The sequence below is a fragment of the Dendropsophus ebraccatus genome, chromosome 8 (assembly GCF_027789765.1).
Source record: "Dendropsophus ebraccatus isolate aDenEbr1 chromosome 8, aDenEbr1.pat, whole genome shotgun sequence".
Lineage (NCBI taxonomy): Eukaryota > Metazoa > Chordata > Amphibia > Anura > Hylidae > Dendropsophus > Dendropsophus ebraccatus.
In genome coordinates this window covers 31,685,722-31,710,340 of record NC_091461.1, presented here as the reverse complement: position 1 = coordinate 31,710,340, position 24,619 = coordinate 31,685,722, and the positions used below count along the sequence as shown (strand labels likewise).

The 24,619-nt window shown below is 47.2% G+C and overlaps 1 protein-coding gene across 4 annotated transcripts in view; it reads left to right on the top strand.

The window, feature by feature from the left end:
• The window catches only part of EXOC6 (exocyst complex component 6), a 213,150-nt gene that overhangs the window by 23,784 nt on the left and 164,747 nt on the right, over positions 1–24,619 (top strand). The window contains exon 1 of one of the 4 annotated variants that reach the window (XM_069980111.1): positions 12,339–12,539. The exons of the other annotated variants lie outside the window; for them this stretch is intronic. The gene's annotated coding sequence lies outside the window, so the exon portion shown is untranslated. Of the gene's footprint in view, positions 1–12,338; positions 12,540–24,619 lie in introns of those variants that run through there. 4 annotated transcript variants of the gene reach the window in all.

Genomic DNA, 24,619 nt, shown 5'->3' with positions numbered 1-24,619 from the left:
ATCATACGTGTAAACGCGGCGAACGATCGATAAATCGTTCATTTTGATCTTTTAACATGTTCTTAAATCGCCGTTCGTCGTTCGAAAGACATTCGCTGATCGTTCAGTGTACACAGTCGTCGCGCAATAGTCCGGCCGCCCGCCGCCTTGCACGCCGCCCGGCCCCCCGCAGCCCCCTGCGCCGGCTCGATCGCCACCCCCGCCTCTCTGATCGCCACCCTCGCCGCCCCGATCGCCACACCCACCGCCGCTACGATTGCCACCGCCGCTCTGATCGCCCCCCGCTGCCGCCGCTCCGATCGTCCCCGCCGCCCCGGCCACGAGCATACGTTACCTGCTCCGCGTAGCAGGTCTTCGAAGTACCCGACTCCCCTCTTCAGTGCATTTATTGGCTGAAGAGGGGAGCCGGGAATTTCAAACGGCTCTTCTTCAGCCAATCAGTGCTCCTCTTCAGCACTGATTGGCTGAAGAGAAGCCTTTTGAAATTCCCGACTCCCCTCTTCAGCCAATCAATGCAAGGCAGCACTGATTGGCTGAAGAGGAGCCGTTTGAAATTCCCGGCTCATCTCTTCAGCCAATCAATGCACTGAAGAGGGGAGCCGGGGATTTCGAAGACCTGCTACGCGGAGCAGGTAACATGTGCTCGTGGCCGGGGCGTCGGGGGCGATCAGATCGGCAGCGGGGGGGGGGGGGGGGGCGATCGGACCGGCGGGGGTGGCGATTGGAGCGGCAGTGGCGGGGGTGGCGTTCGGAGCGGTGGGGGTGGCAATCGGAGCGGCGGCGATCGGAACGACGGGGGTGGCGATCGGGGCGGCGCCGGGTGGCTGCGGTTGAGCGGGAGGCCGGGCTGCGAGCGGGGGGGGGGGGGGCGGGCTGCGGGCGGGCTGGGCTGCGGGCGCGCGATTGCAAAACGATCGCAAAACAATTTTTCCGTATGATATATCGTGCCGTCTAAATGCTGATCGTTATAAATAAAAAAATTGTTACTTCGAAATCGCTAATCACACGATCGGGCCAATTATCGCTCTGTGTAAACTTAGCATTATGGTGCGTTTGCACAGACAGATCTATCTGACAGATTTGTGAATCCAAAGCCAGGAACAGACTATTAACAGAGAACAGCTCATACAGGAAAGACTGATATGTCTCCTCTTTTGCAATCCATTCCTGGGTTTGGCTTAAAAAATCTGTCAGATAAATCTCTCTGTGTAAATGCACCATCAGGCTGCGTTCACACTACGTATATTTCAGTCAGTATATGTACATTTCAGTCAGTATATTTCAGTCAGTATTGCAACCAAAACCAGGAGTGGATTAAAAACATAGAAAGGATCTGTTCACACAATGGTGAAATTCAGTGGATGGACGCCATTTAATGGCAAATATTTGCTGGTATTTTAAAACAACGGCTGTTATATTGAAATAATGGCCGTTATTTACTGTTATATGGCGGCCATCCACTCAATTTCATCATTGTGTGAACAGATCCTTTCTGTGTTTTTAATCCACTCCTGGTTTTGGTTGCAATACTGACTGAAATATACGTAGTGTGAACGTAGTTAGGGTGTGTTTACACAGAGAGATTTATATACCTTCAATGTCGGCACTCCGTCACGTGGTGCTCGTGGATATAGCAGTACTATATCAATAAAAATTCCCGGCACTTCACCACAGCTTAAGCTTGCAAAAAGTGCATTTATTTACAGGACATAGTGCACACACATAGTCGGGCAGGACACGTTTCGGCAAAGAGCCTTTATCAAACTGCCACAGGCAGTTTGATAAAGGCTCTTTGCCGAAACGCGTCCTGCCCGACTATGTGTGTGCACTATGTCCTGTAAATAAATGCACTTTTTGCAAGCTTAAGCTGTGGTGAAGTGCCGGGAATTTTTATTGATATACACAGAGAGATTTATCTGACAGATTTTGGAAGCCAAAGCCAGGAATGGATTTGAAAAGAGGTTAGATCCCAGTCTTTCCTTTATGACCTGATCCTTGTTTATAGTCTGTTCCTGGTTTTGGCTTCAAAGATCTGTCAGATAAATCTGTCTGTGTAAACGCACCATGAGGGTCCATTTACACAGAAAGATTATCTGACAGATTATCTGCCAAAGATTTGAAGCCAAAGCCAGGAATGGATTTAAAAAGAGGATAAATCTCAGTCTTTCCTTTATGACCTGATCTCTGTTTACTGTCTGTTCCTGGATTTGGCTTTAAATCTTTGGCAGATAATCTTTCTGTGTAAATAGACCCTAATGCTGCGTTTACACGGCGCGATCATTCACCCAATCGTACAATTAACGATTTCGAAGTAACAATTTTTTTTATAACGATCAGCGTTTAGATGCAACGATATATCGTACAGAAAATTCGTTTTCCGATCGCTTAAGCCTATCTCGCACATAGGTAAAATCAGTGAACGACTGTTTACACGTAACGATCGACGACGATTTATTAACATGTTCAAAGATCAAAATGAACGATTTTTAGCTAATCGCTTGATCGCAAAATCGCATAATGCTACGTTTACACAAAACGATTATCGGCGAATTTTCACGATAACGATCGCATTGAGCGATAATTGTTCAGTGTAAACGCAGCGAACGATCAAGCGATTAGCTAAAAATCGTTCTTTTTGATCTTTAAATATGTTAATAAAACTTCGTTGATCGTTCGCAAAAAATTCGCAGATCGTTCCGTGTAAACAGTCTTTCACTGATTTTACCTATGTGCGAGATAGGCTTAAGCGATCGCAAAACGAATTTTCTGTATGATATATCGTTGCATCTAAACGCTGATCGTTATAAAAAAAAAATCGTTACTTCGAAATCGTTAATTTACAATCGGGCGAATTATCGCTCCGTGTAAACGTAGCATTACACTGAGCGATTAGTGAACGAATGTGGAATTACAGTGAACGATTAGTGAATAATTAACAATTATTTTAGGGTCAGATCTAAATGAAAGATCAAGGACACACAAGCGATCTTTCGATTGTTGCCTGCAATTACACAGGACAATTATAATTTAAACTAAAACAATATAACGATTTTCCGCACAATAATTGTCCTGTGTAATAGAGCCCTTATGGTTATCTATACTTACCCTACTTGGACCATGGAAGCGCTGGTCCTATACTGCTATAGGGCAGTATATTACAGGCACAGTAATTTTCCTGCTCGCTGTAATAACCCTGTTTTTAATACTGTACATTCAATGATGTAAGCGCCACCTGCCTGACATATGTAATTCTGAAATCATACATTGACTAGATGACTAGATGCACACTGGACACACCTTCATTTTAAACAAACTATATGAATGACACAATGTTTTATATAGTAGTAGCAGTATACTGATTTTCCACTTTATATCATTCCATTTTGTTGGATGGGCCCCCTGACAATAACAGGATCACAGGCTCATGGGCCCCGATATAGAAGTTTAGTTTAGATTCAGTACCTCCCATGCGCTTATTTTTTCACAGAGCTGGACTTCCATAACTTTCAAATGTATCGGTTCCCCTGACAGTTGTATTCTCATCTCAACTGATATAGTTAAAGGGGTATTCCGCTCAAACATAACTTTCCATATGTTGCTGCCTATGGTGAGAAAAATAATTACTTTCATACTTGTTATTATTTATTTAGACTCCTTCCCCCAGTTCTGAAAGCTGCTGTTTTCTGCTGAAGATAAAAAAAAAACTTGTGTGAGTTTTTCTCTCTGTCTCCCCCCTCCCTTTTGAGACGCCTGATAATAACAAGTCCCTTTGTAATTCCGGGAGGATTAATCACAATAAATCAACCTCAGATAAAACCTCCCAGCATTACAAAGAAGTTACAATGTTGCAGATAATGCCAGGGCTGTATTTACCACTAGGCACCCGCGGTCCGGTGCCTAGGGCAGCACCAGGAAGCAGGGGGAAGGAAACTACTTTTTAAATTAATTAATTTACTCTTCCATCTCCCGTTCAGACTTTCTAGTACATCTGGTGTCTTTTCGAGGGGGGGGGGGTAGTATTGGTCAGGTCTGGTATGGCAGTGTCATCCCAGTCACAGCATAGCGGTGTTGTTCAGGTCTTGTATGATGTTGTTATCCAGTCACAGTATGGCGGTATTGGTCAGGTCTGGTGTGGCAGTGTTATCCAATCACAGTATGGCGGTATTGGTCAGGTCTGGTGTGGCGGTGTTATCCAGTCACAGTATGGTGGTATTGGTCAGGTCTGGTATGACAGTGTTATCCAGTCACAGTATGGTGGTATTGGTCAGGTCTGGTATGGCAGTGTTATCCAGTCACAGTATGGTGGTATTGGTCAGGTCTGGTATGACAGTGTTATCCAGTCATAGTATGGTGGTATTGGTCAGGTCTGGTATGGCGGTGTTATCCAGTCACAGTATAGCGGTATTGGTCAGGTCTGGTATGGCTGTGTTATCCAGTCACAGTGTGTCGGTATTGGTCAGGTCTGGTATGGCTGTGTTATCCAGTCATAGTATGGCGGTATTGGTCAGGTCTGGTGAGGCGGTGTTATCCAGTCACAGTATGGTGGTATTGGTCAGGTCTGGTATAACAGTGTTATCCAGCACAGTATGGTGGTATTGCTCAGGTGTGGTATGACAGTGTTATCCAGCACAGTATGGTGGTATTGGTCAGGTCTGGTATAGCGGTGTTATCCAGTCACAGTATGGTGGTATTGGTCAGGTCTGGTATGGCGGTGTTATCCAGTCACAGTATGGTGGTATTGGTCAGGTCTGGTGTGGCGGTGTTATCCAGTTACAGTATGGCGGTATTGATTAGGTCTGGTATGGCAGTGTTATCCAGTCACAGTGTGGTGGTATTGGTCAGGTCTGGTGGTGTTAAATGTGACGCCTGGAGTATACTAATCCTGTGGTGAGAATTCCATCAGATAATATGCGGACGGCTCTTATCATTGATTCAATGTGGAAATTTGTTTATGTTTGAAGCAGCTAAAAACCATTAAAAACACGATTCAGACAATGTTTCTACAAGTAGAGAAATGCATGTGGCCGAAACCAGGCTCCCAAATCTTCCTCAGTAGTCATGTGCTGTTACAAGGATTATTGGCCGTACGCCTATTGGTTACCACATTAGGGTCTGGCATCTGCTGCATGTGGTCACGTACAGTAAATGTGGAAACGCGGCCTAAGACTGATCAGATATCAATATGATGTTCAGAAACTAGAAAAACCTGATGCTACTTTGTGAGTGAAGATGGAACATCTGCAGGTGTAGCACCTGGGGCAGCAGCAGCTGGTAATACGGCCCTGGATAAGGCCTGCCAGGCAGGCCCGGATTGGTAATCTGACAGGCTGGGCAAATGCCCGCAAATGCCCACTTGCCAGGCTGGACTAAAGTGTCAGTCTGAGGGGGCCCGGGCACTGCTTGGTGATCAGACAGGACCCTTCTCCCCACCAAGCTACAGCCCGAGCCTGTCAACTCCCCCTGCTGTGCTGTGTGAGGACCCAACCAAGTCTCCCTCCCCCTCACAGTGTTTTCATCATCTCCTTCCTGCTCTGCAGTCGGAGGGGCAGGGGAGCTCCATGCTGGCTGTGAGGGAGGAGGGCCTGTCAGGACCAGAGAACTAAGGAGCTTAGTTCTGAGAAGTAAGTGATTGTATCATGTGTAAGTGTGTTACTATATGCAGTGTGTTCAAGTGTGTAATGTACACAGTATGTGTATAGTGTATGCATGCCTCTAGTATGTGTGTGTACAGTATATAGTGTATGCATGCCTCTAGTATGTGTGTGATGTATGCATATATGTATGTAAAGTGTGTGTGGGTTTGTATGTGATGTATGTACAGTATATATGTGTGTATACATGATATATGATATATGTGTGTGTGTATATATATATATGTATGTACAGTATGTGTGTGTGTGTGTGTGTGTGTGTATATATATATATATATATATATATATGTGTGTGTATGTACAGTATATAGTGTATACATGCCTCTATAGTATGTTTATGATGTATGAATATATGTATAGTGTGTGTGTATATATGTATGTACAGTTTATAGTGTATACATGCTTCTGTAGTATGCTTATGATATATGCATGTATGTATGTATGTATGTATGTATGTATGTGCAGTAGGCATATGTGTATATAATGTATGTTTGTACAGAATGTGCTCATATATGATATGCATGTGTTAAATAAGATCCAGAGGACCGCATCTACTTCATGCAAAAATTGTGCCTTCTTATTCTGACATATTGCACATACAGTATTACATATATTTTGTATATGCAATATGGCAGAATATGAAAACACATGTTTTGTATGAAGGAGATGTTGTCCTAGTTTATAGTCTCCATTGTGTGACAGGGACGCCATGGGTTGGTTGTAGTGTGACCATCTCAGGGTATCGGCAGTACACAGCACTACAGAAAGTGTATACTGCTGGTGTTAGACACATTGCGCTGACATGTGACCATACCTGAACTGTAGCGTCAGCACAATCTGTTTAATGGCGGCTACTTGTGTACATAAGTATGCGTATATATATATATATATATATGTATATATATATATATGCACAGTGTGTGCTGGGTGTTTACACCACTGGAATAATCTGTAATAATCTGGAGTTAAATGTGACTGTAAATATATGTAGGATTCCATAGACAAAAGTCCAGCACTTTCTTCCTATGTAATTATATTCACATCTTTATTGTAAATCCCTGATACAAGACGCCATCACCATCACATGATGCAGTTGTTGGTAACAATGGTGTCTTACATTATGGATCTACACCAGAACGAGGTGCTGGACTTTTTTCTGTCAGGCTATGTTCACACACACTTTTTTTAGCCATAGGCTGCATTCACATGTTCCGTGTTCTGCACAGAACACAGACGTGAAATGCCTGTAACGGAGTTTCCCCCGCCCGGACAGCATCTGTAATTAGATGCTGGGAGCGGGCAGGGGCGGTCTTGGCATTTCTGGGGCCCCAAGCGAAGCTATGTCTGCCCCCCTGACACACACTCCACAACAATAGACCGCTGTGTGCTACCCCCAGTAGTATATACCCCTTGTGCACAGCCGCCAGTAGTATATACCCCTTGTGTGCTTCCCCTCAGTAGTATATACCCCTTGTGTGCTTCCCCCAGTAGTGTATAGACGCCTGTGTGTTCTCCTAGTTATATATAGCCCCCCCGTGTGCTCCACCAAAAGTATATAGACCCCTTGTGTGCTGTCCCAGTTGTATATAAACCCCCTGTGTGCTGCCCCCAGTCGTATATACCCTGTGTGTTGCCCCCAGTTGCATATACCCCCTGTGTGCTCCCCCACTAGTATATAGACCCCCTGTGTGCTCCCCCACTTGTATATAGCTCTTCTGTGTGCTCCTTCAGTGGTATATAACCCCCCTGTGTGCTCCCCCACTTGGATATAGACCTCCTGTGTGCTCCCCCACTTGGATATAGAACCCTGTGTGCCCCAGTAGTCTATAGCCCCCCTGTGTGCTCCCCCATTTATATATAGCCCCCCTGTGTCTTCCCCGTTATATAGCCCCACTGTGTGCTCCCTCCATTTATTTTGACCCCCGCTGTGCGCTCCCCCAGTTACACGGGCCCCTGTGTGCTCCCCCTCCCATATAGTATATAACACAATAAAACAAACACTTATACTCACCTGGGTCCGGGCGTCTCCTCTTCTCTTCACTCTTGTGGCCGCGCTCCCCTTGTCCTGGCGCCGATGCTCCAGTGATGTCACTGGAGCACCGACACCACAAGGACAGAGCGGCCACTTCCTATGGCCACAAGAGTGACTGACAGGAAGGGAGCCAATGGCTCAGATCACAGCAGTGAGCGGGGCAGCGGCCCTGTCTAGCGGTCTTGAGCACAAGAGAAGAGCGGGGCGTGGGGGCCCCAAGCGATTGCTTGGGGTGCTTGGTGTCAAAGACCGCTACTGTACACAACTATAGGCTTCACTATAAAAATAAAAAAAACATCAGTATTATGTACAATGGAGTTGTGTCTTTATTTAAGAGGAAAGAGCTCGCGTTGGTGCATAAATCACAAAGAACAATAACCCCTTGAATACTACAGCTTTGAAATACACAGGTTTATGATATACATACTAGCGATATCTAGTGGCAAAACTTAGGTACGACTGCATCACCACATTTACTTAGAGTACAGGCTTTTGCGAAGGGTGTGTAGTGTGTATACCAGCAACACCGTGGTGGGACATCACACCTTGCATATGCTGACCCCCTATGTTTGACCCACATGGCTGACCCTGAACTTGTGCCACTTGTCAGAGTCTGGACCTGACTCCACTACCTTGCTGGCAGGCCACTACTTATACTCAGGCCACTCTTGAAAAGCGACCTAGCCAAACCGATTGGGTAGCACAGTGGGCCCCCACACCAATTGATGTGTTACAAACCCTGTGTAGTTGCCTCCTACGTATTCAAAACATTGGGTAAGGGTCCTATCAGACATAACAATTCATACCTCCCAACTTTGGCTGAGTGTAAAGAGGGCTATAGACATGCCCCAACCACACCCACGTCCCAAGACACCCCCCAACCATGCCCAAACACTTCTCCCACAATCATAGGGCAGCACAACACTAATTTTATTACAGTATTTTATTCCATCTTTGCCAGCCCTACCCTCTCTGTGTAAGCCCTCACCTCTCTGTGCCAGCCTTTCCATCTCTGCCCCCTCTCTGTGCCAGCCCTCCCCTTTCAGTGTCCCCTCTCAGATCAGTCCTCCCCTTTCTGTGCCCCTCTCTGTGTCAGTCCTCCCCTCTCTGTGACAGCCCTCCCCTCTGTCAGTCCTCCCCTTTCTGTGCCCCTCTCTGTGCCAGTCCTCCCCTCTCTGTGACAGCCCTCCCCTCTGTCAGTCCTCTCCTTTCTGTACCCCTTCTTGGTGCCATCCCTTCCCTCTGTGCCAGCCCTCCCCTCTGTGTCCCTTCTGTGTGGCAGCCATCCCAATCACTGACAGCTGGGACCCCCCGCAGAAGACACAGGCACAGCTTCTCTGTGCCTGTGTCATCCAAAAAACGGTAATTAACGTTGCATAGGATTGTCGGGCATAGGATGCAGCAACATTAATTAACACAGGGCAGCAGTGGAGGTGGTGGGTATTGTGGGACACTGTGTGTGTTCTGGGACAGCACCCCAAAAATGGGAATGTCCTGCCGCATCTGGGCTGTTTGGTAACTTTAATAATCTTCGGCCATCTGTGGCCACAAATGAGTGACACTCATCAGCGCTCTTTGCAATGCCCTAAGACAGCACAACTTATTGAGCGGCAGGAACTCCTGAACGATCCCTGTATAGTTTGTGCGGCCATTTAACAACATTGTTATTGGACACACATCACCTGTTTACACAAGGATTAGATCTTCTTGATTTTCATGCTAGTCCATACACTCGCAAGAAGTTATAAAATCATAAATATAGATTACAGAGCCTAATAATTTATGATAAGATGGGACTGTCATCACTATACAAACAGTGCTGCATGCTTTCCATGGGTCTCAAACATTAAAGGATGTGCCCCCCCCCCCATTTATAATATAGCGCCACATATGAGCATTGATCGCTGCTCCCTCCCCTTCTTTTCTGATCACACCTTCCCCTAGGCTAAAGGCCCTATTCCACGGAACGATTATCGGCCGTTACGGCCGATAATCGTCCCGTGAAATAGAAGGCAACGATCAGCCGAAATCGTTCATGTCGGCTGATCGTTGAAGTCGCTTGTCTTTCAACATGTTGAAAAACAAACGACTGATACAGCAACGATCTGCTGCCGTCGCTCTGTGGAATAGGAGCGTCGGCAGTAGACGCTGCTGTATGCTATGGGCTGCCTAGACGATCTAGCGATCACCCGGGCAGCCCCCCCCCCCCCCCCCCCCGCAGCTCCCCCCGGCCTCCCCGGACTCACCCGCTCGCTGCTGCCGCGTGGAATAGCTGAGAGCGCTCGTTTGCTACTTAAGTCGGCCCGTGGAATAGGGCCTTAAGTTCACACATCGTAAATTGCCAATTAAGCAAATTGCAACAACGGGCGTGCTTAATTTAGAATTTACATTGTGTTGTACACAATGGAATCCCGACCAGAGTTTATACTCATAGTATACGCTCCAGCCGGGATTGCAAGCGGCCACAACGAAAACTGACATGTCAGTTCACACAATGGAGAGTGCAGATCCAGCCACACTATTCCATTGTGTGCAATGGTGAATTAGGATGCAGGCACACACGGATGCACCCCAATGCATCCCAATTCAATAGAAATTAAGGTTGTCTTACCAGTACTGCAGTAGCGGCCAGGCTAAAGTTCACTGACACCGGCCGTTCTGTGACACGGCCGGTGTCATACGCTGTGTGAACCCAGACTTAAAAGTGCATGGCTGCAAAAGATCAGGAGGAGTGGTTACTGCTCTGCGGTCTCTAGGTATTTTAGGAACAGGATAGACCCTAAAGTGTCCCTATCCTGTACAATGTATGGGGAAAGCATTTTATACACACACACTTACAATATAGCGCCACATATTTGCATTTATTGATAGGCACCACCCTATGTTTGTAATATGGCGTCACATATGAACGTTAATAGGCTCCACCCCCCCCACACACAAACACATTTATAATATGGCGCCACATATGAGGGGTGAGTGGCCTCTGCAGCCACAGAACATATGAGGCAGCTGCAGGTTGGTGCCGCTATGTGTAAGATCTCCTCTAAGGGTAGTTTCACATGTACCGTATCGCTGCGTATTTATCGCTGCGTGTTTGGTGCGATTTTTACATGCGAGTTTTGATTTTCACATGAAAATCATGCGAAAATCAAAACTTGCAAGTAAAAATCGCACAAAAAAAGCAGCGATAAATACGCAGCGTTAAATACACAGCGATACGGTACGTGTGAAGGCACCCTATCTTATGTTTTTAATGCATTTTTGCCACAATTTTCCTGCAATTTGCAATAACATTGTGTTATTTTCTGCCAATTTCACCAAAATCAAGGCAAAAAATGCTGCTATTTTAAAGAAGTTTCGCAATTTTCAGAAAAATAGCCAGAAAATGAAAAAATGGAACAAAAACAGCAAGTGTGAACACAACTTTTTACTAGGAATGGGGGTTATTTGTTAGGCTTCGTTCCCACCGAGCAAAACTAGCGGAATTCCGCGGCGGAGCCCGCTCCTGCTTTGTCCGCGCTGAAGAATGAACATGTTCATTCTTCGGCGCGGACAGAGCAGGAGCGCGCGCCTCCCATAGACTCCCCTTATGAGAGGGAGGCAACGGAATTCGGCTAGTTTTGCTCAGTGGGAACGAAGCCTTAAAGAGAACCAATCATGGACGAAAGTTAAAAAAAATGTTTTCCCTAATTAGATGTAAATCATCATTGTATTGACATTTGTAAATATAATTCATTATTTTTATTGCCACATTTTTTAATTATTCACTTTTTACTTTCCTGTCTCAAAACGGCTCTTTTTAAAAGAGCCGGCGCGAGACAGGAAACTCCTGTCATGAAGAGCGGCAGGAAAGTTTCCCATGATCCCTTGCCCGCCGCTCCGTTAATACACAGCTGATCTCGCGCTATACAGCGCAAGATCGCTGTGTATTATCTAAAGTCCTTCTTCTCTAATCTATTTATGAAGATACAGACTGCCTCTGCAGTCTGTATCTTTATACTTTACCTATCCTCTTCTTCGGTGCAGCAAGGCTGGCGCCGCCATCTTGATTACGTCACTTGTGTTCCAGCGGTGGAACGCAAGGCCCGTAATCAAGATGGCGGCGCCCTGCCTTGCGGCACTGAATCAGAGGATAGGTAAAGTATAAAGATACAGACTGCAAATGCAGTCTATCTATGAAGATACAGACTGTTCCCTACCCGATCCTCTGTTCCCTGGCTGTTCTGGCGGCGGCGCCATCTTGATGACGTCACGCTGGAACGCACCGCTGGAACGCAAGTGACGTCATCAAGATGGCGGCGCCCACCGCCAGGGAACAGAGGATCAGGTAAAGTATAAAGATACAGACTGCAAATGCAGTCTGTATCTTCATGAATAGACTTAGGGAGAGATATACTTTCATAATAGGGACAGTTACATTTAGGTGATTGGTTCTCTTTAAGCTTTCTAATGGTAAGAGTCTCTTTGTTGCCCATAGCAACCAATCACAGCTCAGCTTTCATAGTTCCCAGAGCAATGTGAGAAATGAAAGCTGAGCTGTGATTGGTTGCTATGGGTCTCTTGCTATAAAACAGCACAATACATTTCCCTTAGTAGCCCATAGCAACCAATCAGAGCTCCCCTTTCACTTTACCAGGGCAAATAATATGTGAAAGCTGAGCTGTGATTGGTTACTATCTGAAAACAAGGATAAATCCACTGAGACCCCACCGGGTGTTTTTGTTTGGGCAGCGTATACTCCTACAGCCAATGGCAGAGGGAAGAGCTGGAGAAGGAGAGTGACCAGCAGGGGGCGCTCCTGTGTGCCGTCCACCATGGTTGTAGTTCCCCTTTCCTCCTCACCTCACACAATAACGGTGAGTACGGCAGAGCGGCCATCTTTGGGGGGGGGGGGAGAGCTGACAGGTACAGTGTAAGAGAGGTGGTGTATGGTGTTTTTAGTGTCCCACATTATCATTATTACACACTTACACCCACACACTTACTTACTACAATGTAAAGTGACATAAAAAGTACACATTTTTGGCAACAAGAAAAACTTTTATTAAAGTTATTAAATTATTCGCTGTTCGCTGTAGGGATGTCCCTCGGAGCGTGCTGTGGTGGTGGCGGCGGGGAAGCCGCTGAGCACTTTCTTGGAGATGATGGCCAGGCATTTCCTCAGCTCCTCGGTACTGGTGAAACATCGCAGGATCAGTCTGATGCTCTGTAGGAAGCCGATCAGCATCCTGCTGGTGGTTATAGTCCAGGACAATGTCGCACTCGCTGTGATTGCTTGCAGATCGCTGGTGCTGATGGTGGAAATCCACGTGATCCGCTCACCGGCAGTAGTAGTGGTGGTGATCTAGGTGGCTGTGGTCATCCAGATCTCCAGGAAGCTGGTGAGGGTGGTGGTCCAGATGATTAGATCTCTTGTGCTGCAGATCCAGGTGATGAAATCACAGGCGGTGGTGATCACACTCACTCGCTCTACAGCAGCTGTGATTCAGGTCAGCAGGTCACTATTAGTGAAAGTTCAGCTCAGCAGGCGGCTGGTGGAGGATGTCCAGCTAAGCAGGTCACTGAAGGCGGTTGCTGCACTTTGGAGATGGCTGCTGATGGAAATGAGGTCACAGGTGGTCATATTCCAGTTGGGCAGGTCTCCAATGGTGTTATTTGGACTCTGCATTTTGATGGTGCTGGAGTTGCTACGCTGCAGGTTGGTGGTGGTGGAATTGGGCCTCTGCAGGTTGGTGGTAATCTTCCAGCTGGGCTGCTCTCTGATGGAACTGCAGGCCCCTGGTGATGTTGTCCCATCATTTTAAATCATTCGCTGTCGGCGGTAGGGATGTCTCTCGGAGCGTGCTATGGTGGTGGTGGCGGGGAAGCCGCTGAGCACTTCTTCGGATATGATGGCCAGGCATTTCCTCAGCTCCTCGGTACTGGAGATACATCGCACGATAAGTCTGATGCCCTGTAAGGCGCCGATCAGCATCCTGCTGGTGGTGTTCATCCAGGACAATGCCTCACCCGCAGTCATGAGCCAAGCGCACCTGTTGCAGCAACTGGTCAGCCAAGTGAGAAGCTGGAGGGTTGTGGCAATCCACACCAGCTTCTCACTTATGCTGCTTAGTGCGGCCTGCAGATCTCTGGTGGTGACTGTGGAAATAAACGTTATCAGCTCACCGGTGGTAGTGTTGGTAATCCAGGTGGCTGTGGTCCATCCAGATCTCCAGGAAGCTGCTGCGGGTGAGGGTGGTTGTCCAGACGATCAGGTCTCTGGTGCTGCAGATCCAATTGATGTAATCACAGGTGGTGGTGATCACACTCGCTCTCTCTACAGCAGCCGTGAGCCAGGTCAGCAGGGCGCTATTACTGAAAGTCCAGCTCAGCAGGCGACTGGTAGTGGATGTCCAGCTGAGCACATCACTAACAGCAGTCAGCCAGCTAAGCAGGTCAGTTAAGGCGGTTGCTGCACTCTGGACATGACTGGTGATGGACATCAGGTCACAGTCGGGCAGGTCTCCAATGGTGGTGTTTGGACGCTGCAGGTTTCTGGTGGTGTAATTGCGCCTCTGCAGGTTCGGGGTAATCTTACAGCTGGTCTGGTCTGTGATGGTACTGTTTGGCCACTGCAGGCCCGAGGTGATATTGTCCCAGCTGAGCGGGTCGCTGATGGAATTGCCCCAGCTCAGCGGGTTGATGAAGGGTTCAATCATGCTGAGTGGTTGTCTGGTGGAAAGACAGCCCACTAGGATTGGAACCAAATAGCAAAGGAGGTTGCCAAAAATGGCAAGCTCCCTGTCAATCCTCTCCTCTCTCTCCATGGACTGACGAAAATCGAAAACACTAGAAATGACTATCAGTATACACAGGCAGAAAGCAAGGTAGTACCAACAGTGTAATCGCTAGTGAGTCCCTAAGAACAGAGATTCTGGGGCTCGGCACCTTCTTTTATAGGGCCCTTGGATGACATCACCAATTATGTCACTTATGTGATGTCACTGCTTGTCGTAGTGATGTCATGAGCATGCCCGGGCACGTTGTCAGGTTGTTGTTTTAAGTTGTTGTTGTTGTTGTTTACAAGTCAATGGAAAAACTGGATCCAACCGGTTTCAACCGGTTCCAACCGGATCCAACCGGATGGCACACAATTGCATCTGTAGTTGCATCCGTTTTTTCCATAAAATGTATACGTTAAACGTATAGGATAAAACGCCTTGTGAACCTATCCTTAGCCATGTCACCCACTATACAATGTCAGATGTGAAATAGGCTTTTATGGCCTCCCAGAATGATGTAGGGTGAGTTCAGACATGGAGGATATGTTGCAGATTTTTACAGCCCAATACATGGTGGCATAGAGCTCCCAAACAGTAACAGGACCCTCTTTGTGCCCCCCATCTGTAGGTGAGCTGCACCTTGTGCTTCAGTCTGTAGTTAGCCCCTCTCTTGGTGCAATAAAACCTTTGCACTTATGAACTGTGACAATGCCCCCTGTCACTGCACCCCTAGATAAATTGTGCCACTGTCCTCCTAAATCATTGTTTCCCAACCACTGGCTCTTCAGCTGTTGCCAAAATACAACTCCCATCATGCCCTGCCAGTAGTGCATGATGGAAGTTGTAGTTTTGCAGCAACTGGAGAGTGAGTCACTTGTTGGAGAACACTGGATTAAATAAACAGTTTTCCTAAATCTTTCCCAGTCAGTGACTTCAGCTGTTGCCAAACTATACCTGCCATTATACCTTGCCAGCAGTCCATATTGGGGGTTGTAGTGTTGCAGCAACTGGAAAGTCACATGTTAGAGAGCGCTGCACTAAAGAAACCTTCCCACAAGTGACTGTTTCCTAACAAGCAACTGTTAAGCTGTTGCCAAAATACACCTGCCATCACGTTCTGCTAGCTGCTAACGGGGCCCCGTCATGTGCCCAGGTAAGCCGGGTCTGACGCCGGTCCTGTGACTAGCGGTTGTACAACTTGTCCACATGCTTGTGTATGCAGCTCTCTACCTGCTACGGACCAGACAGATTTCCTTGATCTTGGCATCCTGTATATCCACCCTCGTTGAGTATACATTACAAGGTGTATGCAACCCTGAGGACCCCAGGGCAATAGGAAAAATGACATTTATAATGTTTAGTCCTTGCTTCACATCTTTAAAAAAGAGTTTTTAAATCACCTGGTGTCAATAAGTTAAACTTTTTTGTAACCTATTTTAGTATAAAAAAAAAGTCCAGTACTTATCAGCTGCTGTATGTCCTGCAAGAAGCGTTAGCAGATTAAATGTAACTTGTGCCCAACCTGGGCCCCCAGTGCGGCTGAACCACCCCGCTAGCAGTGGCGCAAGCTCAATATTCTCCCGGTAAAGGAGGACACAATCCAGCCCTGGACCGTTACTGAAATGCAGAGAGGTGGGAACAAGCACAGAGAGGCATTACAGACCTAGGCCCTGCTAGTGATGTCACGATATCAGCTTTTTTATTTTGATACTCAGATACCAGTGCGATACCTCAAAAAAAATACAAATATACCTCCTTGTGCACAACAACTATCATAGCCGCAGTCCGGGGGGAGGGCCCCCAGACTGCGGCTATGATAGTTGTTGTGCACAAGTAGGTATGCTGGGACTTGTAGTGCACAATGAGGTATGCTGGGAGTTGCAGTGTTGCAGCAGCAGCCTTCCAATATAACAACAACTCTCAGCAGCAGCGTTCTTGAGACTTGTAGTCCTGACAGCCCCACACTGTGCATGTTGACATGGCTGCAGCTGCACGCAATGACAGCACCCTCCTCTCCTGACATCCTCTTTGCTGCTGTGACCTCCCCTATAAAATCAGCACACTCCTCTCCTGACATCATCTGTGCTGCTGTGAACCTCTGCCTATAAGATCAGCACCCACCTCTCCTGACATCCTCTGTGCTGCTGGGACCTCCCCTATAAGATCACCACCCACCTCTCCTGAGATCCTCTGTGCTGATGTGATCTCCCCTATAAGATCACCACCCACCTCTCCTGACATCCTCTGTACTGCTGTGACCTCCCCTATAACATCAGCGCACTGCTCTCATGACATCCTCTGTGCTGCTGTGACCTCCCCTATAACATCAGCACTCTCCTCTCCTGACATCCTCTGTGCTGCTGTGAGGCCTCTATAAGATCAGCACCCTCCTCTCCTGACATCCTCTGTGCTACTGTGACCTCTCCTATAAGATCAGCACCCTCTTCTGACATCCTCTGTGCTGCTGGGACCCTGTGACCTTCCCTATACGATCACCACCCTCCCCTCCTGACAACCTCTGTGCTGCTGTGACCTCCCCTATAAAATCAGCAAACTCCTCTCTTGACATCCTCTGTGCTGCTGTGACCCCTTTATAAGATCAGCACCCTCCTCTCCTGACATCCTCTGTGCTGCTGTGACCTCTCCTATAAGATCAGCAACCTCTTCTCCCGACATACTCTGTGCTGCTGGGACCCTGTGACCTTCCCTATACGATCAGCACCCTCCACTCCTGACATCCTCTGTGCTGCTGGGACCTCCCCTATAAGATCAGCACTCTCCTCTCCTGACATCCTCTGTGCTGCTGTGTCCTCTCCCATAAGATCAGCACCCTCCTCTTCTGACATCCTCTGTGCTGCTGTGCCCTCTCCTATAAGATCAGCACCCTCCTCTCCTGACATCCTTTGTGCTGCTGGGACCCTGTGTCCTCTCCTATAAGATCAGCACCCTCCTCTCCTGACATCCTCTGTGCTGCTGGGACCCTGTGACCTCCCCTATAAATTCAGCACCCTCCTCTCCTGACAACCTCTGTGCTGCTGTGACCCTGTGACCTCCCCTATAAGATGAGCCCCCTCCTCTTCCGGCAGGCCATGCAGCCACTGTCTAAGGTTTGGGGGCAGTACAAATGTGTGTGCGCTCCCCCTCTCTATGCCTCCTGTGTGTGCGCTGCGTCTCTCTATGCCTCCTGTGTGTGCACTCTGTCTCTCTATGCCTCCTATGTGTGCGCTCCGTCCCTCTGTGCCTCCTGTGTGTGCGCTCCGTCCCTCTGTGCCTCCTGTGTGTGCGCTCCGTCCCTCTGTGCCTCCTGTGTGTGCGCTCTGTCCCTCTGTGCCTCCTGTGTGAGCGCTCCGTCCCTCGGTGCCTCCTGTGTGTTTGCTCCGTCTCTCTATGACTCCTGTGTGTGCGCTCCGTCTCTCTGTGCCTCCTGTTTGTGCGCTCAGTCTCTCTGTGCCTCCTGTGTGTGCGCTCCGTCACTCTGTGCCTCCTGTGTGTGCGCTCCGTCCCTCTGTGCCTCCTGTGTGTGCGCTCCGTCCCTCGGTGCCTCCTGTGTGTTTGCTCCGTCTCTCTATGACTCCTGTGTGTGCGCTCCGTCTCTCTGTGCCTCCTGTTTGTGCGCTCCGTCTCTCTGTGCGTGCACTCCGTCTCTCTGTGCCCTCTGTGTGTGCGCTCCGTCTCTCTGTGCGTGCGCTACGTCTCTCTGTGCCCTCTGTGTGTGCGCTCCGTCTCTCTGTGCGTGCGCTCCGTCTCTCTATGCCTCCTGTGTGTGCGCTCCGTCTCTCTGTGCCTCCTGTGTGTGCGCTCCGTCTCTCTGTGCGTGCGCTTCATCTCTCTGTGCCCTCTGTGTGTGCGCTCCGTCTCTCTGTGCGTGCGCTCCGTCTCTCTGTGCCCTCTGTGTGTGACACCAGGGGGCGACACAGAGAACATGGCCGGAGCTCAAATAGGTAATTAAAAAATAACACTTTTTGCACTTTACTTTATTGCACGTTTGCTGCTTCCTGGATGTACATATTAAAGGGGGACTCTGGAGAAAAATGTTTTTAAATAATCTGGTATCAGAAAGTTATACAGATTTGTAAATTACTTCAATTTAAAAATCTCAAGAACTCTTTCAGTACTTATCAGCTGCTGTATGCCCTGCAGAAAGTGGTGTATTCTGTCCAGTCTGACACAGTGATCTCTGCTGCCACCTCTGTCCATGTCAGGAACTGTCAGAGCAGCAGCAAATCCCCATAGAAAACCTCTTCTGCTCTGGACAGTTCCTGACATGGACAGAGGTGGCAGCAGAGAGCACTGTGTCAGACTGGAAAGAATACACATAGAGGAAAGTTAACAATACATCAGTCTGTGAGTGCCGTCTATGGAAATTATAAGAAGAAAAGATCAAGGAAATAAGGAACATGGCAGTTTTATTTGGGATAGAAACAAATAAAGAAAAGGTTTAATAAATATTTTGACCTTTTTTTCTGCATTTTCCTTCTGGTTCTAATAGCCACAAATCTGTAGTTTTATATCAGCGCAAATAATAGGGACGTTCATTTCTAGCCCAGATCTCAGTGATGTCCTAGAAAAAGGAAAACTGGATCCACCTCTGCGGAGCGCCTCCATCAGGTTATAATGATGAATGACACTTACTGCGTCTAATGAGGAGGCGAAGCCGGGTAACCCCCATAATATTATCAATGCCCAAAGACAGAAGCTCCTGTACCATCAGTGCAAGGTGGCTGAGAGCTTGTACCTGCTATATTACAGCCCATAGGGAAAGAGACCTGATAAACTGCAGACCTGTGTTACTAATCTATAACTATACAGTGGTACCTTGGTTTAAGAGTAACTTGGTTTAAGAGCATTGCTTTGGTGTAAGAGCTCCCTGTACTGGGTGAGAGGGCGAGTTGGGGAGGGGTATGGTCTGCATAGCGGGGTCTACAGCACTGTACTCTGACCCAGGAAGTCTCCCTCACCTTCCAAATCATAGCAGATCCACTTCAGGCTGGGGCTTACATCAGGGGACAGGACTGTGGGGGGTAATCTCTTCATAGCAGTAACCCTTCTCTCCTCGGACAGAGAGTGCTGCATGTATGTGCCCACATCTGCCCTGCTCATTCCTTCATGCTCCCTGCAGTCTCTGTCAGTCCTGATTGGTCCGTGCTGAACACACACCCCTTCCCCATTGCTGTCATGTGACCACACAGACCTCTGACAGCAGCACTTACTATACATTATACACCACATGCTGATTGCTATACTGTACAGTAACTTATAATATCACATATTCAGCTGCTTATAAATGTTTGTTTCATTTGTTCTACATGTTGTTCAGAATATAAAATCATTATTTTTGGGGTGTGGAACCAATTGTTTGCATTTTTATGATTTCTTATGGGAAATTTTGCTTTGGTTTAAAAGCGGATTTGGATTACAAGCAGTCCCAGAACGAATTATGCTCATAATCCAAGGCACCACTGTAATTACATCTTATTAGAATAAAATTACTTCACAATTACAAAATAAATCTGAATGTAACAGTTTTGGGTCTTTGATAGATAATATTTCCGCCCATATTCTGGGAAGAACATAGTGATACATGGTCCATAGGTGGATACAATGTGTTGCCTCGCTTTCCAGCTATTTGCGGTGATGATAGCGTGCGGCGTCTGCTGATAGTTCCCAGGCTCCGGATACTACATGGAGCAGACGCTGATGGTTCCCGGACTCCGGATACTACATGGAGCAGATGCAGCTGATGGTTCCCGGGCTCCGGATACTACATGGAGCAGATGCAGCTGATGGTTCCCGGGCTCCGGATACTACATGGAGCAGATGCTGCTGATGGTTCCCGGACTCCGGATACTACATGGAGCAGATGCAGCTGATGGTTCCCGGACTCCGGATACTACATGGAGCAGATGCAGCTGATGGTTCCCGGACTCCGGATACTACATGGAGCAGATGCTGTTGATGGTTCCCAGACTCCGCATACTGCATGGAGCAGATGCTGCTGATGGTTCCCGGACTCCGGATACTACATGGAGCAGATGCAGCTGATGGTTCCCGGACTCCGGATACTACATGGAGCAGATGTTGCTGATGGTTCCCAGACTCTGGATACTACATGGAGCAGATGCTGCTGATGGTTCCCGGACTCCGGATACTACATGGAGCAGATGTTGCTGATGGTTCCAGGACTCCGGATACTACATGGAGCAGATGCAGCTGATTGTTCCCGGACTCCGGATACTACATGGAGCAGATGCTGCTGATGGTTCCCGGACTCCGGATACTACATGGAGCAGATGCTGCTGATGGTTCCCGGACTCCGGATACTACATGGAGCAGATGCTGCTGATGGTTCCCGGACTCCGGATACTACATGGAGCAGATGATGCTGATGGTTCCCGGACTCCGGATACTACATGGAGCAGATGCAGCTGATGGTTCCCGGACTCCGGATACTGCATGGAGCAGATGCAGCTGATGGTTCCCGGACTCCGGATACTACATGGAGCAGATGCTGCTGATGGTTCCCGGACTCCGGATACTACATGGAGCAGATGCTGCTGATGGTTTTGTGGCTGATATTCCTGTGTTGTAGACTTGTCCCTCCACAGCTGGACATGAGGTTTAGATGACAATGAGGGTGGAGCGTCGTGTCTGCAACCTGAGGAAATGTATTGTGTAAAATTATATCACTTCCATCATCTTATCTAAAGGGGTACTCCGGGGCGGGAAGCCTTTTTTCAGTATAGCCGTAGAGGGAGTGGATGAAAACAATGACGTCCACTCATCTACCCAATTCCAACGCTCCAGCGGGGAGGTGAATGGACTTCATTGTTTTCATCCCCCCACCCAGCGATATTGAATAAAAACCTCCTGCCCGGAGTGCCCCTTTACCAGTACAAGGGTAGGGAGCCAACAGGACACATAGTTAGTAAGGTTAAAAAAAAAACATGTCAACAAAGGCCCATCAGGTTCAACCAGGAGAGGTGAGAAGAGGGATATAGAGAAGGGGTATGGATAGAAGAAGGAGAGGAGACGGAATTCTATACTTTCACATAGGCATGTATGGTATTTTGCTCCTAGAATTATTATTTATCCACTGAAAGGGGTTACCCAGACTTAAAAAAACATGGCCTCTTTCTTATAGAAACAGCACTGCTCCTGTCCTCAGTTTGGGTGTGGGGTTTTATAGCTCAGCTCCATTGAAATGAATGGAGCTAAAATGCCATACCACACACAACCTAAGGACAGGGGTGGCGCTGTTTTTGCCAATAAAGACGCTGTGTTTTCTTGAGCTTGGAAAACCCTTTTAGGGTGCGTTCACACCTACAGGATCTGCAGCAGATCTGCAGCAGATTTGATGCTGTGTTCAGTTATTTAAATGAAATCTGCTGCAGAAAATCAGCTGCAGATCCTGTAGGTGTGAACGCACCATTAAAGGGAACAATTCACCACCTTTTTGAGTTCTAAATCCCCCAAAACAGCATAATAAAGCAAGCTGCAATAGTTCCCATAATATATTGTGATGGTCATCTGTATTTTCAAAACGCCCAAAGTCACTGTTTTATCTTTTCCGGCATTGTATGTGATTTAGTTTTTATCTAGGTATCTGGGCAGTGTCTTTCTCCAAACCAGTCACAGTTCCTGGGCTGTAATCGCACCTCTTGGGGAATGATTGACAGTCAGGGAACCTGCTGGGTCACCGGTCTGTTGGCGTATCCGCAAGATGTCATCCAGCTTCCCTGTGACCCAGCAGGTTCCCTGACTGTCAATCAAGCCCCAAGAGGTGTGATTACCGCCCAGGACTGTGACTGGTTTGGTTAAACTACCAAAAAGAGAAGATGCACAGCTTTTGGGTAAAAAGCGGGTGCTACAAAGCCAACCTACAAGAAGACAACTAGAACCAACTATATATAAAGCAAGTATGTAATTAAGGCAATGGCACACCAATGTGTAGAAAATATCTTTATTCATAATTCATCAAATATACAGAAAAAAACACCTAAAAAAGTTTTTTTTTCAAAAAACAAATAAAAACCACTAAACGGAGAGACATGACAGGTCATCATGTTCTCATGGCCAATAAAGGAGAAGGGAAACTCCGAAGAATGTCTCATTCCTTATAACACCATCATCATCATATATGTAAACGCCAAAAGAACCGTGTGCAGGCCATCCCTATGAAGTAGCTGCTCCTCCCCCTTACTGTATATCACAACTAAATAATAGCCAAAGTGCCTGTGCAATGTAACAAAAATGTCCCACGCGTTACGTCCTGCTCCCAGGACTTCCTCAGGGATTGAGCAGGACATAACGCGTGGGACGTTAGTGGGCCGTAGTTATATGTTGTTTGCCTCTTCCCCTCTGTCCATGTCTTTGCCTTCATCCTGTTCTCATCTAGCCTAATAATTCTTTCTTTTTTCTATTTTGTTTTTGTGCCTTCTACCTGCATTGCGCTACTCCTGTGTTTGTTATTACATTGCAGATACCGTTGCATGCACTTGTACTGTGGGGAGTGCAAGCTGTGGTAGAGATTGGTGCGCTTTTTGATGCATTTATCATCTATATTATTTTTTTTGTTTCTACATTTTGACACATTGGTGTGCCATTGCCTTAATTACTTACTTGCTTTATATATAGTTGGTTCTAGTTTGGAGAAAGACACCACCCAGATGCCTAGGTAGAGCTAATGCACATATCGTGCAGGAAAAAATAAGAGTGGTATTACACGGCCCGATACACCTGATTAGTGAGCGCCGATCTGCTAGATTATCATACAGCAAGGGCTGAACGGACATCATTGACGTCAGTGACAGGCCTCTCAGCCAATCACTGGCCAAGATGATTGGCCAGTAATTGGCTTAGCGGTCTGTCACTTTAACCCCTTAAGGTCAAAGCCAATTTTCGTTTTTGCGCTTTTGCTTTTTCCATTTTATGTTTAAAAGTCCATAGCGCTTGCATTTTTTTCACCGAGAGACTTATATGAGCGCTTATTTTTTGCGAAACCAATTGTACTTTGCAATGACCGCATTATTTTTCCATAAAATATGCTGCGAAACCGGAAAAAAATCATTTGCGCTGTCAAATTAAAAACAAAAACGAATTTGTTTTGATTTCGGGGAGTTTTGCATTTACGCTGTTCGCCCTATGGTAAAACTGACTTGTTATGCATGTTCCTCAAGTCGTTACGATTACAACGATATATAACATGTATAACTTTTATTGTATCTGATGGCTTTTAAAAAAATCAAAACTTTAACAAATATACGTTCCTTAAAATCGCTCCATTCCCAGGCTTATAGCGCTTTTATCCTTTGGTCTATGGGGCTGTGTGAGGTGTCATTTTTTGCGCCATGATGTGTTCTTTCTATCGGTACCTTGATTGCGCATATACGACTTTTTGATCACTTTTTATTACAATTTTTCTGGATTTGATGCGACCAAAATGCGCAATTTTGCACTTTGGAATTTTTTTTGCGCTGACGCCGTTTACAGTGCGAGATCAGGAATGTGATTAATTAATAGTTCGGGCGATTACGCGCGCAGCGATACTAAATATGTTTATTTATTTGTTTATTATTAATTTATATTTATAAAATGGGAAAAGGGGGGTGATTTGGACTTTTATTAGGGGAGGGGATTTTTTATTAATAAAAAACACTTTTTTACTTTTTTTTTTACATGTACTAGAAGCCCCCCTGGGGGGCTTGTATATACATAGCACTGATCTCTCATAGAGATCAATGCTGTGTATATACATAGCAAAGATCCATGAGATCGGTCATAGATTGCTATGGCCTGCTGCAGGCCATAGCAATCTACTGCCGAGCCGGGATCAGCGTCATTCCGACGCTGAGGCCCGGCACGGGCAGAAGAACGGATCTCCCCCCCGCGATCGCATCGCGGGGGGGAGATCCGACCCACTAGACACCAGGGATGTGATGTCTGAAGCCCTTCAATGCAGCTGTCAGGTTTGACAGCTGCATTGAAGTGCTTAATTAGCCGGCGCGGCAACGGGACCCGCGCCGGCTAATAGAGGCACTGCCCGGCTGCACGTGTCAGCCGGGATCAGCGGGACCCCGCTCTGAACACCCCCCGCGGCGCCATGACGTATCAGATACGTCATGGGTCGCTAAGGGGTTAAAGACAGGTTAGGAAGTATCAGCAGTGGCTCTGGTAAG